This window comes from Struthio camelus, chromosome 3 (genome assembly GCF_040807025.1).
Source record: "Struthio camelus isolate bStrCam1 chromosome 3, bStrCam1.hap1, whole genome shotgun sequence".
Lineage (NCBI taxonomy): Eukaryota > Metazoa > Chordata > Aves > Struthioniformes > Struthionidae > Struthio > Struthio camelus.
Window position 1 is genome coordinate 20,843,651 of NC_090944.1, and position 23,373 is coordinate 20,867,023.

Here is a 23,373-nt window from a genome sequence, read left to right on the forward strand (position 1 = left end):
GCCATAGCAGTTTACACCAGCTGAGGATCTGGATTACTTTTAGTTTATGGCAAGCTGCCATGCCCCAGAGTATGCTGCCCAGTGTCTTTATCCTGGGATTCTCATGGCAGTCCTAATCACTTTTACTAAAATGTGACAATTAGGATTTTTGTGCTTGGAAACAAAAATACTGTTCCTGAGCTTATCTCAATAGCATGTACGTGGACACTATAGAAGATTCACAGTTTAGCATGAAGAATAAAAAAAGGTAAGTGGGCCAAAGGGTCCTGAAATTGTTTTTTCTCTTGATGAAAGGTTATTATTTCTGACTGTACTGAAATAAACTCCTCTGTGCATCAAGATTGCTTCCATCTAAGAGGAACTGCACTGAGTATTTTGCTAACAAAATCAAATCTCAGACCAAATTTTATCATGTGCAAAAAATATTAAAATTGGCAACATTCCTACTTCCACATTGTTTCATGGTGAGTCAACTGGAAATCATGCAGTAAGCATGGTATTTGCAAGAGCTAGAGAGGGACTGAGGCAGCCCGGCATACATTTGTTGTATGTCTGCTATGATCAATCAGAACAGAACATGCTACAGAATAGACAGATATTGTAAATCTCGTTTACCACATGAGAACGGGAAAAACTAGGGAAATGTTCTTGAAAATCTGCAGCAAGAAGCAGTGAGCCTTATGCTTAGCAGTTATGGTCTATCATTTTTAACTACAAAGATTTAGGCATTCAGCATAGAGGCTTGTATTTTGGCGCCTGTGAGCTATGTGGCCAGCTCTGGACTCCCAAAGTTAATGTAGACACATAAGTTTCATACACATAAGCTAAAGGCAGGTACAGCTCCAGACTGGGACTCACAGCAGCCTGTATGTTGAGTGCTAGCACACACAAACCAGGCAACAGAAATTGCCAAAGAGAAGAGTATATCTGAACTCTGCTTCTTACAGATACGTATGTCCCTACCTTAAATTCGAGGATATGTCTGAAACTAAGATTTGGAATGTGAAACGTTGCTAGCACTTAATCATCTGGAGAAATATCAGGATGTGGCCTTTTGCTCCACAGTCTAAAGGTCAATGACTTTGCCCCAAATTTGGGGTACTTGATGTCCACATCCTTCTCAGCCGGAGTGGGTTTGAACTTCTCATCAGGCGAGTACTGCCTCCAACTGGCTATGCAGCACCTGTTCTCTCCCCCTACTGAAGATGTGCAACACTGCGTAGCTTAGGAAGAAAGATTTATTGAATGCGGTAAGCAGGAAAGATGATGTCTGTATGTCCCCAGATGAAGCATATTCTTCACCTCTGATTATAACACAGAACGTGGAATCAAAGGAGAGGGGCTGACTAGGAGCAACAGTGCAAGAATGAAAATTGCCACTGTGACAGTAGAAATAAAATTTAGGACTATAAACTGCTCAAGTTGGGAAGCCCAAGCAATTGGAACCCCATTTCAGGGTTCTGCAGAGGAGCTATATGAACTTTAAGTCCAGTAAGAGGATTTCATAAGATCTGAGCCATGTACAAGGCAGCAGTGAGCTTTTAGATGCGTGGAGCGTAGGCAGCAGTTCTAGTTACTCAGGTGCAAAACAGATAAATTCAAAAGGGAATAGAGATAAGGAACAGCTACCATGATGTAAAATTTGAACATCTTGCATTGGTTGATCTGAGGAAAGAGTATAAGATTGTTGTTTCTTTAAAAATGTTGATAAAGTGAATACTGGGAGGAGAAAAGAGGGATTTTAAGCTAGCAGTGTTGGCACAGGAACAGATATATGTAAACTGACTAGAAATAATTTATGCTGAAAAATTCACTACTGCATCAAAAGAATGAGGTTCTGGAACAACTATCTGGTAGCAGCTGTAGAGGAAAAAAAAACCCTAAACAAAACAACAACAACAAAATTAGTTTTTAAGAGGACTTTGATCACTTCATAAAAGGATTACCTGCCGTAGTTGCCTGAGGTTACAGGGCATAGCTTTCCGTGACCCAGGAGGTCCCTTTCAGTCTTGTGTTACTGTGAATTTAGAATGTGTTTGTAAAATAACATCATAAATGCCTTAGGGTAATTTGAGCACTTCAGCAAATAGGTAGACACTATTCCATATATCTAAGGCTATTCATTAGCAGCAGAGTAATTATTGTGTCTTTATCTGCATTTTAAAAGGAAATGGTTTTCCATTTCCCACTGTTAATCTTGTCTCATTGGCTGTATTAATTAATAATGTCTATGTTTTCATTCTTTTTTTAATTTTTATTAAATGTACTGGATGCCAGCTTGGGTTGCCCAAGGGACCCTCAGACCTGGGTGAATTAACGTTACTATTTCAGCTAGAAAGCATGTCCTGTAACAGATTCACATTTTCTGCAGGCCAAACAGGCAGAGCAGAACTTGTAATGGTAAAAAAGTCAGTGACCAGCAAGTTATATCTGAATCTGTCTGCTCTACAAAGTCTGTCTGCTCTGTTATATCTGTCTGCTCTGCAAAGTAGTCGTATTTCCTTTTGTCAACGAATTTTATTATTTTAAAGTCTATAAAACCCGTGGCCACAAGTTAGTTTTGTGCTTAGAGAAGGCTGTGCCCTTCTGCTGTACCCTGTGAGTGCCTAAAGGCGAAGCTTCATTAACAGCTGTGCAACAGCGGAAGTACAGGACTAAAAAATGACCCAACACCAGCGGTGGATATACTGGGTGGCTGCTATATGTACTTATCAACACCTTTTGTCTCAAAGTCACCGTTTACCAGCAGAAACAATGTGGGAAGCATGCAGAAAGTGTGTAATTAGATTACAATGCTTCCTTGTAGCTGGAATTTTGTATAACCCTTGACCACGTTTTGTTTTCAGTGAGAAGAGCAAACAGCAAGCTCCCTGGAGTCACATTACCGTGCAGCACAAACGCCCTTTCCTTTAGCCATAAGCAGCCAGATCTTAAAAACTCACATTGACCCTTATGTTCATCGTCCTTAACAATTAAATTAAGCTTTTTATTTATTCTAGAAATTTCTTCCGAACTTGCTCTTCTAAGATTTTCTTGAGCTTCAGAAAGCTCAGAAACCTGATGGGAAAGTGCAGTAAGTCTATTACTCAGTTAATTTTAGTTCAAACCACGGCAAACTCACCTCCAGCTGAAGAAAGATATGATAATGAGTTGTCATCTCCTCTTGCTTATGGAAATGTATTACATTTCAGCTACAGCGAGACAAGGCTATAATGGGAGAGAGAAGGGAGGCTGTCAGGACTGTGAAGAGAAGGAAAATGACAGATTCATAGGCTTTCTAGAAATCTGGTGACAACAGACCACTGGTGAGCCTAGGGAGCCTTTATTCCTATTTTATACATTTAGCACCTTGTGTGATGTGTAATTTATAGGCTGATCCCAGGTTTGTGGAAGTTTTCTGTGCTTTATTTTGTTCAATGCGTGAGGAAAATTTTCATATCATTAGTGATGCTACTTTCCACCTAGGAAAAAAAATATTTTTTTGTCTAATTAGGGAAATAAACAAACATGAGCTAACGTAGATGTTCCAGACACTCTTCTTGAATAGCTGATCCTTAAGTGGATTTGAATTCCAGGTTTTCAACCAAAAATTAAGATCTGCTTCTCAGAAGTGCTGAGATGGAGTAGAAGGGCCAGATGCGGAGCCTATAGCTATCTTCAAACCAGCTTCCGCAAATAACAACTTTTCACTCTTTTCATTCAAATCAAACAACTTACAGGCAGGGCTATCTTTGTTAACCTTGTCACCATCTAGATTGTATATGTGTTTATTAGTGATTAAAAATAGTTACCAGCGATTATTATTCTGAATTTAAATGTAACAATAGATTGCTATCTACGACTTTCAAAAGGAACAGTTGAAATTTCCTAAGTCATAACAGGTAACTCTGTCCTTTAGTCTTTTATTTAAAGGCTCAGATTCCATTCTAAAACCCAGGATTTTTGTCCCTGCTGCTCCTAACGGAAGGATGCATCGGACTTCTCTGCTCTGACGATCTGAAGTATTTCTTGCCCCTTGGCCGACTTACTTACGCTCATTTTTCTTGTGGAAGCATTGCCCTTTAGTTTCATTCTCCCCCTAATTTACAGCATTTATTGCTCTATAACAGCCATACTATCTTTTCTCTTGCTTCCTTTTATTTAACAGAATAAACATTTCTTTTCCAATAACTATGTATCTTTCAGAGAATCGCTCCTGTAAAATTTTCACAAGTTCTGCTCGTCTGTCAGTTAGAGGTAACATATGACCTTTAACCACAGAACAAAGCCAAAGTTTTCTCTCAAAGGTTTCTAATCTTGCTCTTCAAATGCTTTCCAAGAATCAGGCTAATGTCCAAGTAGTGCAGGTAAAAAACTGTTTCAATTGAAATACTATTTAAAACCTAAAGATAGATTTCCAGATCACCTAATTGCGAGTAATGACATTATGATCAGTAAGGACTATCCCTAAAAACAATGATATCTACAGTGAGCCATATAAGGCTTCTGCTGTTGAAATCGTTTGTGTGATGCGACCTACGAATTCCTAGAACTGATTGCAATTTTTTTTTTTTTTACTCTGTTTTCTTTCATGGGCAAGAAGAGTGTCTGTAATTTAATTGAAGACTTTTAATTTTATTTACTGCAACTGTTTTAATTACCTCAGATACGACCTGACAGAATAAGACTTAAGTCTGATAACAAAATGAAGATGAGCATATCTGTATTTTATTCTCATACATTGTTCATCCAGTTTCCCTTTTCTCCATGTTCTATACTCTTAAATAATTCTACCACTAAAATAATCACTTTATGTTAACATTTTCTTAATGACTTAAGTCAATAGCCACTATAAAAATATTCTTCAAGAAATTAACAAATCTAAACCTACTGAACAGTTTTATTATTACTTCCTCTCAATCACATCACACTGGAGTAAGATACCAGCAACTTAGGAAAGGTAGGCAAGCAAGGAGAGTTTATGTTCCATGTTTATGGGCCAGTCAATAGGCCCATCAGGAGCTTATGGGTCAAAAGCAAAGGAATAGCTGAAAAGAAGGACACAGTGGGTGTCTCCACCTTGGTAAATGTCTCCTACCGAAGACAAAACCAAATCAAATGGATGAAGTCTTCTTTCAGCAACTGGAAGGAGCCTTATGACCACAGGCCCTGGATAGCATGGGGGATATTTGCTGGAAGGGCAACTTGGTGGGGTGGGGCCATGGATAATCTGGATTGGGATACTTTCTTTACACAGTATTTGGCAGGCTGACAAGGGACAGTGCTTTGCTCATTCTGCAGCACACAGGTTAGGCAGAACTGTCTGGGAATGTGATCGTCAATAATAGGCTTGGATGAGATGAGCAGGAGATGGCAGATCTTGAACTATGTGAGGGAGACAAGTAGCACAATAAAAACTCTGGACTTCAACAGAATTGACTGCATTTATTAGAATTAATAGGCAGGATCCTGTGGCAGGCTGCTTTAAAGGCAAAGGGACACAGGAGAGCTGGCTGATCTTCAGAAATAATCTCCTTAAAAAGTCCACCCCTATGGGCATGAAGCTGAGTAGGTGTGGTAAGATGCCGGCTTGGCTTAATGGAGACGTGACAGTTAAAATACACACATGCACACACACATGCACACACACACACTCACTCACAAAATCTACAGAAAGTGTTAGCAGGGATGGGCTGCAAAGGAAGAAGCACTGTCCAGGGATGCAGAGATGGAGCGAGGAAGGTCAAAGTTCACCTGGAGCTGAGACTGGCAAAGGCCATGAAAGGCAGTAAGAAGGATTTCCATGTCAGTAGAAAATAAAGATCAAGAAAAGTGGGCCTGCAGCTAATCGAATGGGTGTCCTAGAGATGAAGGACAGAAAAAAAGTGGAGGCATTCAGTGTATTCATTGCCTCAATCTTTCTCCAAAAGGAACTGTTCCTCACCTCCCAGATCTCTGTGCGAAGTACCAAAGTTTAGGGGAGAGATGCACAACAGAGAAAGATCAAGTGAGGCACTGCTGAAGTAAATTGAATATATACACGTCCACGGGACTGAAAAGGATGTATCCAAGGATGCTGAGGGAGCTAACCAATGTCGGTACAAAGCACCACCATTGCTGAAAGGTCATGGTGACTGAGAGAAGTCTTTGTTGGTTGAGCAAAGCCAAATGTTACACCTGCTTTCAAAAAAGGCAAGAAGAAGGATCAAGGGAACTAGAGATCGGTCAGCCTCACCTCAGTCAATGGGAAGATTATGGAGTAAGTCCTCACCATTTCCCGGTACATGAGAACAGGAAGGTGACTGGGAACAGCCAGCATAGATTTGTGAAGAACAAATAAAGCCTGGCCAAACTGCTTACTTTTTGTGATGAGAGGACTGGCTCTCTGTGTGAGGGGAGACCACTGCTATCTGGACTTCAGTAAGACTTTCAACATGGTCTCCCATAACATCCTTGTGGCTACACTGGGGAGATTTGGACTAGATGGTGGACTAGAGGACGGGTGAAAAACTAGCTGGGCCATCAGCTCACAGGGTCATAGTTAATGGTTCAAAGACTAACTGATGGCCAGCAAAGTGTGATATTCCTTATATCACTGATTTTGGAGTTAATGCTCTTTAACTTTTTCATCAACAACCCGGATAACGGACTCTCATCAAGCTGGTAGATAACATCAAGTTGAAGGGGGAGCAGTTGATATGCTGGAAGGCAGGGCTATCATTTTGAAGAATTTCAAATTGCATAGAAGGAAAAAAAAATCACAAGGGTGGTTAAGTACTGGAACAGGTTACACAGAGAAGCTGTGGAATCCTCATCTTTAGCATTTTTAAAACTTGGCTGAATAGAGCTCTGGGCAACCTGTTCTGAAGTTAGCTCTAATCTGAGCAGGAGGTTGGCCTATATGATCTCCAGAGCATACTCTGGAGCATACTCTGTACTATTGTATCAGCTTTTCTAACCCAAGAGTAAGATCTTCCAACCAAAATTATTCTATGATCATATTATTAACTTGCTGGGGCAAGACTGCAAGTCTAAATAGGATCTGTGATTTTTTTTTTTTTTTTTATTTTGGGATCTCTGGAAGTCTTTCTTCTGCTTCTGATGGGTCAGCCAAAGGTGCTCAAAGCACAACTTATTTCTAGTAGGCTTACAATTGTTATAATTTTCACTGGAAAATGTTTGGATTAGACAAAAGCAAGCTTGAAAATTTGAAATAGATAAAAGCTACATGACATAGAAAAAGTGTATTTTTTGAAGAATGAGCTGGCTGGACTGGATTTTAGAAAGACTCACCCAGCCCTGTGAATAAAATACAGAATGAATTCTTCTTTGAGGTTTGACTAAATATAGTTAGCTCCTAGCACTACTCCTTACCACACCTTTGCACCAAAACAAAGGGCCAATTTACAAGCTATTCCAACCTACCTCTTAAGTTGAGAGCTCCTGACAAAACAAATGCCTGGATAGCCTATTTTTTTTAATGATCAAAGAAGTCTTGTGCAAATATGAGTATCTAATAAGTGTTTAGGCGTTGGGATGATTCTGTGAATTGAATTACATTTCTGTATAATCCGTGATTTGTTATCACTCGTCTGTTCACACCTTGCTGGGTGCGAGTTTACAAGTGACTCCCTGCAGTGCAAAATGCAAATGAATTTAGTTTTGAGAACAAACTCACTGTGAAGCAGTCCATTAGACTTTCCTAGAAAGTAAGGTATTCTGGAGGTAGTTTTGAGCCTTAAAATGCAGCCAGGTAATCATAGACTATAGAACTTCCAAAATTTTCCCCTTTTATTTGCAATTTGTTTTATTTGTAGTGTTGAAGGTCTGGCATATTTCAGTACAACAAAATTCAGGAAACCTCTCAGAGTTTAAGCAGTATAAAACACTTGACAAACACTATTTCAGAATAGGAAAAATATAGACACTTTTTACTGTGTTACAGAACAAAAGAATGTGAATGATAACAAAATACCTTAGGAATAAGAAATTATAAAAGCAGAAAAGGAAAACAGGATTACTTTTGAAACAAAATATATATATTTTTAAGTGACCTTTATTTTTGAAAGTCCTGCCACCTGTGCACAATGGTTCTCTCTTCTCGTTTCTGCCTGCAGTTTGTTTGTAATGTAGCAAACAAGCTACATTGGACCCAGGACAAGAAAGCACTGCAATTCATCAGCAGTGTTATAACTGATGAGAAATTCTGATTTTCCTATAACAAGGACTGCAAATAGAAAGCCAGAATTTCGTGAACTCAATCTGATTAGTTAGATAAACCATGAATTAAAACTACTTACTTCAATTTATGTAGAGCCAGAAAACTGTCAGTCTGAGCTATCAGAAGTTATGTATGTGGTTTATTTGTAATTTGGTTGTGCTTCATGCATTATCCAGACTAACACAGCCTTCCTCTCAGATAACTTGCTAGTCACATTGCAAAATGCACCAACAAAAAGGTTATATAGACACAAACAAAAAATAGAGGGCAAAAAAAGAATAATAAAGAGGAGAATGTTTGGAGACGTTACCTGTAAACACAGTATTACAGAAACAGCCAGGCTAATATGTTAAACGTAGGTGAAGTAAACAATAGGTGGTATCGACAGCTGTCAGACGCGTAAAGTTCCGTTTCAGGAGCCAGGGTCTGCAGCTACAAGAATATTTTTTCTGCTCATTACCCACTTTTGAGCTACTCTTGAACTTGTAAAAGTTGATGTTTATGCCTTTTACAGCCCACACCAGCACTGTGCTAACGTTGTGCATTGTATCGAGACTTTTGGGCACAGCAACCAAGACTCTTAGCACTTACTGTGAACTAAGTCACTGATGGATTATTTCTGTACAAACTCAGGCAGTCCTTTCTGAGTACGAGGGGGAGAAGGGTAAAGCCATGACATGTCACTGAAGGATAAGTGACTCAGAAATGAGCCCAGAAATGACCACTAAAAGGTTGTGTTAGAAAGTCAATCAGATGTTAGCTTGTAGCCTCTCTAAGGCCAATCCGCGTGAGCTAAATAAACAGAACTCAGTTACAGTCAAGCATATCAGAAAAAAACTGTACAGCGAGAGAAAGCCAATAGGCAAAGACATCTACTTTGTGTAACACGTTAAGGACTCAAAGAGGACCTTCTAAGTCCAGATCACATCAGTTAGTCCAATAATAGACACAGCACTTTGTACAGACCTCCTCTGTCGCAGGCTAAGTCATCCCAAAAATCCCTTTGTTCTCTCTCTTGCGTGCCAGTCCTGCCTGATGCATAGATGGAATATGAAAAGTCACTACTGTGGGGTAGTAAGGGCACTCGAGGGAACCCTGAGCCAACTCCACACTGGAAAGAAGCCACAGAGCCCCAACAGCACGGAAATAGCTACAGCTGAATCCATCCTGCTTATTTGTGCCATTCCACTTAAGCCATTTTGGTAATGTGGAATTGTAAGGCATGATTTGAAGAGGCTCCTAGGAAAATATCTAGGTTAATTTTGTAGAAAAATCTTTAATGAATTTGGCATCTACTTACATAGGGCTAAGGCAAAAATGTTGCATGTTTCATCTTCTCAACTTTGAAAACCCAATTTTCTACCTAAAATTGAAAACATTATTAAACTATTAGATGTAGTTCACTTTCTGCCATTCTAGATTATTCGTCCTGAAGGGACCTTTGTGCAATTAATGTCTGCATTAAATCTATGGCTTCTTTATAGAATTCCCATGTGACCTTGAGCAAGTACTTTCATTTATCAAATAACATAATTCCCTGACTGAGTACATGCTAATAAAGCTCCCCTACCTCATAAGCAGGCTGTGGGAATCAACAGCATTAAATATCTGAGGTGCTCAATAGTCTGGTGATTAGGACCATGTAAGTAGTTACATAGTCAATCAGCCTATGGTTAGAACATTATCAAAGTGTGTACCCCATCTATCTATGTCTGATGTGACATTTTCCTAGTACATAATTATCTGGAGACATTACAAGAAGAATTGTGGAAGGATCAAAAACAGCTTGAGTGGCTCACCCAGTCCCCTGTTGCAAGATAAAATGGCATGCAGCTGACACAAAGCATCTCAAAGTCCTTGATTTGCTTTAGTGCCTTTTAAAGTACTCCTTCTGAAGAAGGAATATGTGTGCACACAGGAGTTATTGCCAGCTAAAAACTCTATCTTCTGATATCCCACCTTAGAGCACTACATGTATCTATTCTAAAATCAGATGTGACACTGAAAAAATATTTGACAGAGGTATGGCTGTCTTTTGATCTTCGAAAATTCCTGACATACTTCTACTGATCATGACCTTCCTGCTACTTTCAGAGGTGTACAGAAATGAGAACCATCCCTTATGTGTTGCCAATTTTTATCTTACCAGTGAATAGTGATAGTGATTCTTTTTTTTTTTTTTTTTCTCCATTTACAAAAGGAGGTTTCTCATAGGCCTGCATGGGATTTTTAACTGCATCAGCTACAATAAAACATGATAATATAATAATGATTGTTAATCTGACATGCATTCACTGGTCCTATAAAACATAGTTAAGAGGCTTACTGTCTTATGCACTAATATCAATTTGGAGATCAGATCACTTTCCACAAAATTTAATGCACCTTTCGTATAATTACAAGAGAAATTCTTTAAAATATGTCCTATTTTTAAGAATAAGTTCTTTTAACTGTAATAGAGACTTCCTCAGTGGCTGATAGAAACCAATTTACACTGTAAATAAGGGATCACTGGAGCTGTTTCAGTTTGTGATGATGATGAACCTGACAAGCAGATGGGAGGCACATTAGTAAATGCTCTTCATTGCTTCTTTGTCAAATATTTTCACTTGTCCACTTATTCTTCTGCTTGCTTCTCCTGAATAGAGATTCAACCGCAAATATAAATCATTTGAGAATTTTTGGCAGAGGTAGGATCTCGTGTTTAAGAGATTAACCAATATGGCTGATGGATACATATTTTGTTTGTTTACACCCCTTTCTACAAAGAACCACACTGCTCTGATTTGTCTTCTGTAGAAGTTGGGAGTCCATCAGTATTTGATAAAAGTCATCTGCAAAGTTTGTGAATAATGATTTTCACCTTGCCTTTCAGGTCATTGACAAAAATGTTAGGTAGCATAAAAGCAAATCTGACCCTTGCATGACCCATTAAAATATCCTCTGTGTGATGCCTCCCTGACTCTGAACTAGTCAGGTTTTAACCCACTCATATGATGAAATGTTGATGATTTTGTTAATCCTTGTGATTTCTTAACTAAAATGTTGAGCAGTCCCGGATTCAATACTTTGTAGAAGTCTATTATATCAGCAGCTTTACTTTTAATGAATCAAACATTCGTTAAAATCAAACATCCAAACTTGGGACTGATTTTTAGCTACTTAGATAGAATTCAGGAATTTTTATTTCTCTCTGTTTTTATTTCTCTCTCATTTTCATCCATTATATTTTCCTCTTTAAATTCTATATTAAATAAATAAACCTCAGGCACTCTCTTTTGCCCCCAGGTTGATGTCAGGCTAATGGACCCCCTGTTATTCATATAAGTTAGGGAAATGTTAATTAAAATGTTAGCTTGCTATGCTCCTTAACTTCTTCAGTAATCTTAGAGTGGATGAAAACTACCACAAATGGTCCTAAGGGCTTCTCTCCCAGACTTTAAACCTGCTAAAAAACAATTATCTGAACTTGTTGGTATAAAAATGTCTAATGCCAGTAGCTGCTGTTTATCATCTTTCAGAGTTTCCAAACCGAAAATGTGTGAAAAGGAAAATCTAGCTGCCTTCCCATCTTCTTGTCTTTTTCTTCATTCTACCCAAAAACCCAAAAGAGAAATGTCATTTAAAATAAAATAATATATAAACTTTCAGGAGACCTTAATTTGTTAACTCTGCTGGTCAAAAATTCTACATGTGTCATTTAAAACTCTTATTGGCTCTAAAATTATAGAATACTAATATCATACCAATTACTATTGTTAATAATCTCTTCTTTTTTAAAATCTCTATACACTCAGTTTAGTCTTGTGTGTATATGTGTATGTGTTAGTGCACTTTTGCATAAGCATGTGTGGGGCTGCTTTCACTTCCTAGCTAAGTCTGTTTAGGGTTTCAAGCACTGTGGCCTTTCACAGACGTGAGGCTGTGGATTTCTGAATACCTATTAAAGTGTTCTTAAACAATTTCTGATTATTATTCATATGTTTTCAATTAAATTTTGCCTCCTGCCTGATATGGGTTGTAATTATTTTCAGCTTTGTGAAACTGGCCCTTTGAAAGTATCAAGTGTATATATCACTGGTTTGGATTTTCTTTTATTTACACATGGCAAATATAATTAAAAGACAGTCACCACTTTCCCATGATAGTGATATGATCCTTACGAAAAATAGCTAATATAAGGTAAATTTGGGCATTTAAATTTCTCTCTGCTTATTCTTATCCATTAGATTTTCCTTTCTTATTTTTGTATTAAACAAATAATCATCAGATCAATCAATCCTCGATATTTTTGTGGTTACCCTTCTTATTGCTCATTGGTTTATGAGAATGCATTTGAGAAGAACCGCCATCTTGTAATGCAGCTCTTGAGCTCAATGCAAAATAGAATCACATAAGGAGCCAAGTTATTTCTGAAGTGAAAACTCAAGACCAACCTTTTGCCCAGAAGACCTTACCTTTCTCTTAGTTCAAGATTAGAGTCATTGGCTGGATGCCTCAGTGACTACCTAAATAGGATAAAAAGAACTTTCCCAGGTCATTTCCCTGCCCTCTGCCCTTGTGGGCTACCTGCATGCAGTTCTGCTATCTACGTATTTTAAAAGTCATAAGTTGACCTTCACCTTTCCCAAAATAATGTAACACCTCTATAAACCTCAGCATCTAATAAATTCTGGTTTGAACTTCTAAAAAGATCTATCAAGTCATGTTCAAAGCTTTTTTTTTCCTCCTTTTTTTTTTGGGACCAACTTCATGAGAGCTGGAAACTTGGGTGGGGGTACGCTCTCCCGTGATATTCTGATTATACACTTATCTCTCTGTTCATTGTGCTTTCAGCCACTTATGATGGCTCTCGCAGTTTTGTCTCACAGTGATAACTGATATCTACGGGTATGTCAGGACCATCCTGCAGGATCTGATATACTGGCAGAACACTGGAAAGGAGGAAATAGGATTGCTTTTTCCTTTAAATATCTTCAGTTTGGAAATTTCTTTTGATTATTTATTGATCCCTGTAATTCCTTATTTCAGAGCAAAATGGACTGTTCTGATTTCCCAGCTTTTCCACTGTAGCGAGTTTAATAAGTATTATCATTCATACTCCTATACTCTGCGGTCAAACTGGGATAAATAATACAGTCAATTATACAAGGAACTTTAAAAATAGATAGGACAACATCTATGCATGTCAGAAAGGACCAAATTACAGCATTTCTAAATTCTTTTTTCTACCAATAGCTCTGTGCTGTGATTACGAGTCCTCTGAATGTCTGCCATTATTCACATTGCTTTGTAACCATTTCCTCTACAGTACAGAATTCAAGGCAGAAATTAGTGGTATTTTAGACCTAAATAAACTCAAAGATATTAGTGCTTGGCAGAAAGCTTTCACAGAAAATTGGTGTTTCCTTCTTACACTTCACTGTAGAGCTGATCATATTCCCACAACCCCCTCTGCAGGTTGGGTACACAGCAATCTCCAGGTCCTACTGACAATACAGTTTTGTGGTCTGTACTGTGGACCCAAAGGACCCAATTCAGGATAACATGGAGGTCTGTGGCATCTGCTGGCAGCAGTGTCGTCATGTTGCCCTGTTGGAGGTCTGGTCGCGACCTCAGAATGTCATGCTACAGACAGAACTCTGCTGCCTGCCACATAAGTCTCTCCTTCTTTACACCATGAGTGTGACAAAATGAAGCCCACAATGACAACAGAAGCTGCAGTCAAGAAAAACAGGTTGGTTGAACAGATGAGGACGGTTTTTGCTACACTTCTGTGTTTCACAATGTCTTTGTGCTGTCTCAAGTGCAATTCAGAAGGACCTGTGGCTTAAAGCATCACCAGCGTTCATATGACACAGAGGGGTGCGCTCTTTATACCTGATGTATATGACCCCACACTTCTCAGCAATGCTTACTAGCAAGAAGAGGAATAGACATATGGTTAAACTTACGTTCTCTTCCTTCATCATTCTGCCTATCTGCTGCCTTGAATCAATTATTTGGGCAACCCACGTGGGAAAAGCAGGTAAGCCAGGGAGCCCAGTTATGTATGTGAGTCATTATAGCTCTCACCACAAAAGACTAAAATAGTGAAAATTAACTTGGAAACAAATGTCTTGATTTCATGCCAAATAAAATGAAAAAATGATATCACTTGAAATTAAATTTTTTGCTTGAACTTTCTTGTCACAAAATCAAAATGGTAAAATTTTGCAGAAAAGTGTAAGATCACCCCACAAAAAAATCATCAGTCGGCTCCAATGAAGACATTTCCTAGTGCCTTCCAGCTCTGCTATGGCTTTCTGTGCTTTATTTGTGACTTCACCTTATAAGAAGAAAAAAAAAAAATCTCAAAACCTGTGGCTTACTGACTCACTTACTGGCACAGAGCCTTGCTTAAACATCTTCCTGAAGTGGTTTGCATAGTACTTTATATCTCCTAGGAATTCTAATGGATTATTCTGCCTGAAATTAGGTCAAGCAGCTTCTTCAAAAGAATTGAAGCTTTCTGAATGGTTACTACCACTCCTTTTCCATTTAAATTTATCAGCTGGTTTTATCAGTGCTCTTCTCTTCCCCTTATCCAAACAAGAAATGTATTTTTGCTTATACTATATCATTTTGTTTCTGTTTTTGTGACAGCTAACAACTTCTCCAACACAATTTCTATACTCATAGATCTAGCATTCACCTTGCGACCTCAGTAATGCAGTATCAAATTAACACACCAACATTTTCAGCAAGAATATAATTCCTCGAATACAGTCAAGCATTGGGACAGGCTGCCCAGAGAGGCTGTGCAGTCTCCAAACTTGAAGGTTTTCAAGCCTCAACTGGACAAAGTCCTGAGCAACATGGTCTGACCCCATAGCTAACCTTGCTGTGAGCACGAGGTTGAGCTAGAGACCCCCTGAGAACCCCTCCAACTTGAATGATTCCATGAACCTTCCTTCTTTTAACTACAATATCAAACTTAATTTATAGTTAAGGTATTTATCCGAATACTAAAATTCACCTGTGGCTTCCAAAATACGCAGCTATGCAAACATTCATCTATGCATTGTCGCCTTACACTTTGGGGATTTCTTTATGTAAGACTAAGTTAATTAGAGCTCAACAACTGTTGTAGTAAGGATTCAGGTTTTTTTTTTTCCTTTTCTCAGTTGTTCTAAAACATTTTGGTCACCAGGTTTTCCACTTAACCACTATCTTTTCTACCCATATGTCCAAACTGAAAACAGCAATAGAACATAACACTATGATATAAACGGCCATTGAGTTGGAACTGTGTTTTTCCACAATGAAAACGTTCCACTACTTTTGCAAATTCATTCTTACCTGTGAATCTAATACTTCCTGACATTGCCTGGGTGAGTCTATGTAACTGTGTTTCTGTAGATTTTTGTACTCAAAGCGAGTGTCAAGTTTTCTCACGACAACAGCTTCTCACCTCAGGAACTTACAGCAGCACATCTTATAAAGGTCTTTTTAAGAGTAACCAAACTCTCCATCTCTACAGGGATATTTTCTTTGGCATGTGCCGTAAATTAATTTTCTTCTGGGAAATTGATAGAATTCCATTTCCACTTGAGCGCGTTCCTTAACAATCAGCTTTAGGGACCTCTTGAGAGTAGACACATTAAGTAAATTATAAAGGGCCAAGTACCAAAGTCCCTGCTAAGGACTTGATTGTAGAGTAAGAGCAGAACTGCAGAACATGACCTGCCTAGGAGGCAGTATTTATACTACCTCCTTTTGTAAGTTCAGTATTATATATGGGAACTTTATTCATAAGGAAACTCTCTGATATTTTTAAAGACAAAATGCTAGGAATCTTATTCTAGGAAAGAAGTATATAAATCCAATACTGCAAGTGTTTTATTAAATTAGTGATTGATATTTATTTCAGCCTCACTACTTCTCATATTGTGTTTTGCAATTTTTTTTTGGCGTTTTCCCCCATGAGAAGTCAGTGTCCTGTTTGGATCTTAATTGTTTGCTGTAAAATTACATTTACGCTGTTTGGCAAAGTAGAAACATAACCTGTGATCCTGTAAAGTTTACTCTTTGAATGTTATTGGAGAATTCAGAATAAATGATACTGGAAAATGCAGGCACAGCGAAAGTGTTTATGCTCTATTTGCTGAAAAGTAGCTCTGAAGTTTGTACAAAACTGGTTTATTTGAGTTTCATATAGAACATCTAACACATTTATACTATATATGTTAATATACAATTACTTATATAAAACTATAACAAAATCTTTAACTTGTGAAATCAGCCTGGGTTTTGGCATTCATTTCAGAGAACCAAAATCACATTCACTGTGAATTTCTAAAGCAGTAGAATAACCTTTTTAAAGTGATAACATACCATTTCTAGCAATCTAATCACTATTCCAGAATATACTGTAATGGTGGAAAAAGTTCCTTAGTATATTTCTGCATCTATTTTGTGTGTCAGCAACAGATGTTTTAAAGTGTAAATTATTTAAAAGTGTAGCACGCTATAGCATCTCCTTAAGTGCAGATCACTGAATCTGTGCTGCAGTCTGCTCTGCAGATGGAAACATTTGTATATGACACACACAAAACATTTCTTCACTGAATTAAATAATATTCCAAATTGTATAAACCCTGATGGGACCAAATATTAGGCTAATCTAATTCCATGGAGTAATGGACTAATGAAGAAAGGTTTGAAAGAATTAACCCAATTCCTCTCCTTCTTATATCAGCTGTCACTGCGGGAGTGTGACTCGGTCTTTGATTCTGTCAAACTTAAAGAAATGTTTGACATAGTTATATCTTGCCCTTTAAATTGTAAATGTGAATAATACTGTGTAGATTTTATTCTTTTTGTCAACCTCATAACACTTTGCAAAGGGAATAAGTATCATTATTTCTTTTACTTAAAGAGAATAAGGCCAAAAATATAGCCAGAAAGAGAAGGGTTGAAATATAACTTTTGAAGACGATGAGACTATTCATATGGGTAAAGTTTAGTATTTGTGTAAGCTGGGCAGAATCAAGGGTTTGCTTTACCTCCCTCAAGGCGCTGGGGCTGCGGCAGTGACATGCTTCCAGTAGGCAAACTCTACACTATCTTGAGGGCTTGAGCACATTTGCATGGTGCTGCTAGCACTGAAAAATGTTGAAGTAGAGGATCCACTGCTTTTTTTCTCTAGATATTTATAAACCTTCTCCCTCAGGGGTAGCAGCAGGTTAGCAAGAATAACAGAAGCTTTTTGCTGTGTTGAAAGCTGTACCTAGTCGGTAGCTCTCATTTGGGACTGTCCCTCATGGCACTCATATGTCATTTCAAACTTCACTTCATCACGTTGGTGAGCTAATGCACTGTACGGCCCCACCAGATGTGTTTCTCTCAGTCACAGCAAGCACTTGACATAGCTTCCTTCCCCCCCCCCCCCAATGGGAAACTATCTTGAGAGGATGTTTACATGTTAAATTACAAGAGAACTATGGCTAAGAAATACCACTTCTGCTATAGCCTATGAACCAATCTGCATTTCTTTCACCTCACTGAAATGAGGTCACATAGTTAGTGACACACAAACTAGGGGGGAAAAATAGTAGATTGCCTGTTGTAAAACTGGAGCCAGATGCCAAGGATATACTTCATAGGGAAGCAAAAGAGAAAGCAGCAGAATTATATTAGTAAAAACATACATAACACATACCTGTCTTTCCAGATAAATCTGCAATCAGGACTTGATTTTCTTCCTAAATGTGTTACCTATTAGTGTAAATCCACAGATTTTAATTGCATTTATTCCTATTTTTTACCTGTCTGATGGGTGAGACAGGGGCATGTAGTGGTGTTAAATTATTGCCCCTTCTTCTAATACCTGTATTTCCTTTCTGCCAAGTGAAGTAGGTGCTTGGGCCCTCTCAGGTTGACTTCCTAGTAGAGGACAAAACAGTCATGGTCTGGGTACTGTCGGAGTACAGCTTCATTGACTTGTATGTACAGCAGGGAACAGGTAGGTGGAGAATCACTGAGCAAATATTGCAGCCCAAATCCAGTCAGATTTCCAGAGTGCAACACTATCTGGGAGCAGCTCCAATCAGATCCAACACAAGGCACTTCTGTCTTCACATCATACTTTCTACCCAGAATCTGCATATGGAAAACGAAGGAAAAAAAAGTCAATTTTGAAAATTTTATTTACCTTTAAGATGACTGTATGACAATGTTATAGACACTCTCACAACAGCGTGCAATCTTATCATCCCATTACTCTATAAGGAAAATAAGTTTTAAACTTATAGAAATACACTTCCTCAAAAAAGTTGGACATGAGCTTTTTATTATTTTCATTACCTTTGAAACGTACTTTTACAACAGCTCTTACAATGGCCACCAAAGTTTTTTTGAGAAAACTATTTTAAACTATTTTAAAAATCCACTCTCCTGATTTTGAGATCACTGGACAACAAGTGCTGACTTTACCGACAGAAGTTGTATTCTGGCAATTATCCACATGCCTGGAGAGAGATTCTTCCACGGACTTAAGTCAAAATTGTTCTAATACTAAACCCATTCAAACCAGCTAGGGGCCTGGAACATAGCTAAATTCAGTTCTACATATCTGGTAAGCTTGCTTCCTAAGGTTTGTCATAGCCACAAAACTATCTGCAATTCTTTATACCACGCATAGAATTGCTGAAAGGAGCAGCACAGTAAAGAGTGCTTCCTAGAAAACTTTGTAAGCTAGTTGCGTTCATAACATCTGGAGCTTTATTAACAAATAAGTAAATGAATAACAGAATACAGGAAGGTTACAACAAATATAATGTGTTACCAAAGGAAGATTAAATAACTAGTCTCAAGAATTTGGCAGGGTCCATAGCTAAGTTGATTTAGCCACACGCTCGAGTTGTTTACAGTAATGTTCTTGAAGGCAGAGGGGAAAGGCTAGTGAACAAAAGTCGCGTTAGTACTTTTTTCACTTCTCTTTCACTGTTCTCTCTGGTTTCTTCTTGCTTTTTTCTCAAGGCTGTTTTGGCAGCGTTTCTGTCGGTGTGCTAGCAGCTTTTTCTTTTGCTTTGGCTTTCTCAGAGAAGGCTCACCCAGTCTTTCAAGGGAAATCACACCTCTTACACCTGGCTTGAGGGATTCCATACATTTTAATCTCCATGAGCCACATAAATAGGATGTCTCCGTGCTAGCATGTTTAAAAGAAATGAAACCTGAAATGTGAAAATTATAAAAGTGATTAACTATAATAGGGAAAGAACTCTCCTAACATTTGCTGCATAATTTTGTGTATGTGCCCTCCTGCCTGGTCACTGGCGCATGCTGCAGCCAGCATGTAGCCTATGTATGGAGTTTGGCAGATTTAGAAGGGGAGACTGAAATCAAAGCCCATCCATGAGGACTTTCACTGTCTTTGAACCTTGGAGGTTTAAAGTGGTAAAGTAGTTTAAAGTATCCAGCTGGATAATACTCTGGTTTTACTTCCTAAACTAAGCTGGAAGGAAAGCATTTTGGCCTGCTCATCCCTCAGATGACTTAAACCAAAGCCATCCCTTTGGCAGCACTTATGAGACAGTCATTAAAATCTGTCCTTGAATACAGGCATTCCCACTAATCTTACTGTAATCCCAAGTATGATTCTCAGTGTGAGTAAGCCATCATAATTTCATGACAACAGATAAAATTGCACAAATTCCTGGTGGATGACAAATTAAGCAGGAGCCAGCAATGTGCCCTTGTGGCCAAGAAGGCCAGTGGGATGCATTAGGCAGAGTGTTGCCTGCAGGTGGAGGCAGGTGGTCCTGCCCCTCTCCTCAGCCCTGGGGAGGCCTCACCTGGAGTACTGTGTCCAATTCTGGGCTCCCCACTACAAGAGAGACATGGCACTACTGGAGAGAGTCCAGCGGAGGGCTCCAAAGATGAAGAGGGGACGGGAGCATCTCTCCTCTGCAGAAAGGCTGAGGGAGCTGGGCCTGTTCAGCCTGGAGAAGAGAAGACTGATGGGGAAATCTCATCAATGTGTACAAGTATCTGAAGGGAGGGTGTCGAGAGGATGGGGCCGGTCTCTTCTCCATGGTGCCCAGCGACAGGACAAGAGGCAACGGGCAGAAACTGAACCACAGGCAGTTCCAGCTGAACCTGAGGAAAAACTTCTTTCCTGTGTGGGTGACAGAGCACCGGCACAGGTAGCCCAGAGAGGTAGTGGAGTCTCCTTTGCTGGAGACATTCAAAACCCATCTGGATGCGATCCTGGGCAAAGTGCTCTAGAGGACGCTGCTTGAGCAGGGAGGTTGGACTAGATGATCTCCCGAGGTCTCTTCCAACCTTGGCCATTCTGAGATTCTGTGAATTTACACTAACTGAAGAGATAAAGTGAACATTTGAGGTTAAAATTTAACCTTTTGTTTCTGAATCACTAATAAAAATAGCACAAAGCTGAATGCTGACTTTGGATGGATATTTGTGCCTTTCACCAACTTCTGTGTGAACAGAATCAGGGAAGTCATATTCCAGCTCTTGGAGTGGAATGCCAAAGTGTCAGCTATGTCCTGTTCAACAGCAGGAATTTACTAAAATGCCTAAACTCCAGTTTAGGAGTTAAACTGGCAGAGCAGTTTGCAGGTTTTCCTATTTTAAGTATGGAAAATACAGCAAAAGTAAATATATCTGTGTTGCAAATGGTCATTTCCTAATGTCTTACTGTACACAGGAACCAGTCTTTACTTTTGCATTCATTGCAGTACCACAGAGTGCTGTTACAAAACTATATTCATGACAAAAATACAGTGTTTCTGAAAACATGACGGTAGTAATGTAACTATAGCTTCAAGAACATTCAATTCAATCATAAATGAAGCACAATAAATTGCATTAAGCATCAAAAAGGGCACTCTCCTTCTTCTGACTGATGTTTATAATAGTTTAGAATATGGCAAACCTGACACCACTGAGTAGGATAAAGTATTATAATAAGAAACCTGATTGATTAACTAATGTCTGCACGGCACTTTTAAATGTGAAGCACTGCCAACTTAATGCTAAGGAAGCACTCAGATAGGCATGCTGTGTACAAGCTGAGATCCAAAATCACCCTTCTGATGAAGTAATGTGTTTGTTAGACTACAGCTTTTACAACTCTTTTGTATCCACTCCAGTTATTATTATGGTCAAGCATTTTCTGGTGATCCATTGAATAAATGGTCAATTATCCTGTTGTATAAAATACAGAGAGGCTGATACTGCAATTGTGCAGGTCTAGAGCAAGCTGTAGTCATTAGCTAAACATAATATTATCATTAGAAAGTATGTCATGCCTTTCCTTGAAGAGTACATGTACAAAAAGATATCTCACAGCAGCAATTTTCTGCTTTCAAGTACATGGGTGGTGTGATGGGAAGTTCCACTTGAACCCTTTGCTCTGGATCCAGAAAAACTGATTCTATATGGTGGTGTAAATTCTATTTAACAGGGTAAATACCAAGCCAACATACAATGTCCTTTATAATATTTAATTTGCAGATAAGTGCAGGGGGATAAAAAAACAGAAGTAGAAATAACATTGAGGTTTCTTGATCAGATGATTTTGTGAATCTAAATGATACAGTCAAGGATGAGTGATCTTCAGGGAAAAAGATTTTCAGAATAGCAGACTAGCACCTTTTCATGTGCTGTCAAAGCCTTAAGAATTAAACAAATATTGGCCATGTTCTGCAGTCAAACATTGGTAACATGACTGCAATAGTAACAGCAGGATAAGGCAGGTTTAAAGAAAGGCAGAATCTGGCAGTAGCAAAAAACTCTTTGTAGGAGGATTCCATAATTATGACTATGGAATGCATGTTTGATATGCTGAACAGCTAATCTAATTCAAAGTCTTACTTTTTATTATTAACAAATTACGGGTAGAACTGATCGCACTGTCTTTACTACATTTGTCCAGCTCTTCGCACTGCAAGGCACTACTATGAGAAGCTTACATACTTTCCAGATTAATCCTGTGTTTCATGTTTCATACTATGCTTCCTCCTCAGGCTGGCCTTTTCTGGAAAATTTCAGACAAAATTTTTTTTTTCTTTTCTCCTTATTACTTTCTGGTAACCTCTTCTTTCAAAGGTGTGTGGCCCTTTACTCCGGATGAAGATTTCTGTCCTTGAAGACAGCCTTGGCAATTTGACAAGCTATGTTTACTGCTATCCCACAAAAATAATCACAAATGAAGCCAAAGTAGAAAGTTTCGTACTGGTTCTTTCTTCTCAGGAAGGACACAACTTGAGTGTAGTAGGCAGCTTTTTGGAGGATCCAGTTTTCCCTGAGTGCTCTCACGCTTTTCTCAACCCTTAACGCTAGCCAGGCTGTGCATGCACCAGATGTAGCTGCACTGCAGTTGGAGGAGGGATTCCAGCTGGCTTTCATCCTCAGTGGCAGTAACGCAGCAACAAAATCACAGAGGTACGGGCTCGAGCACATTGCCTCCAGCAAACAGTCGTGCTGTGCTCTGTAATACTGCAGAGGTCATGCTGAAATCACGTCGAGTTCAGGCTCTCATGTTCTTAATGTCACCATTATTCAAATAACTGAGATTAAGCTGGCTTAGGTGTGCTAACCATGCATAACCATGCATGCAGGGGGACACATGCCCCCAGTGACTGAGTACTAATGTAATACTCAGCCTCTTCACCTACCTTCTCACAGTTGGCTTCATAGATATATGCGAGTTTTATCTTCGTTTTGGAAATCAGAGCTGTTTGCAGTTTGATATTAAAGATAGCTTGAAAGAAATTCTATATGTGCCAGTTCTGATTTCTTCTTTAATGTGGCTTAAGTTAAGATCTGGTCCTATATAAGCTCTAGCTTCAGTGTCTTCCAGATGGGCAGTAAATCTGAACATAAGGGAAAGGTTCTCAGCTGGTCTAAGTCAGCACTTATCCAGATGAAGTAGCTTGTGCTAAGGGTTATACACTCCAGGGATTATAAAGCCATAGTTTCTAGAAATGATATATGCAATTGTGGTGGTTACTTGGCAATGTAGCAGGCTGGGGAAAATCAAAGGCAAAGAGGCCCAAGCTAGAATGCAGAGGACATTCAGGACAGAGTAAAGAAATTATTGTCTATTTCTTTGCCTACCGTTTTTTTTATTAATATCACTCCTAAGAAGATGTATTACAGAATTA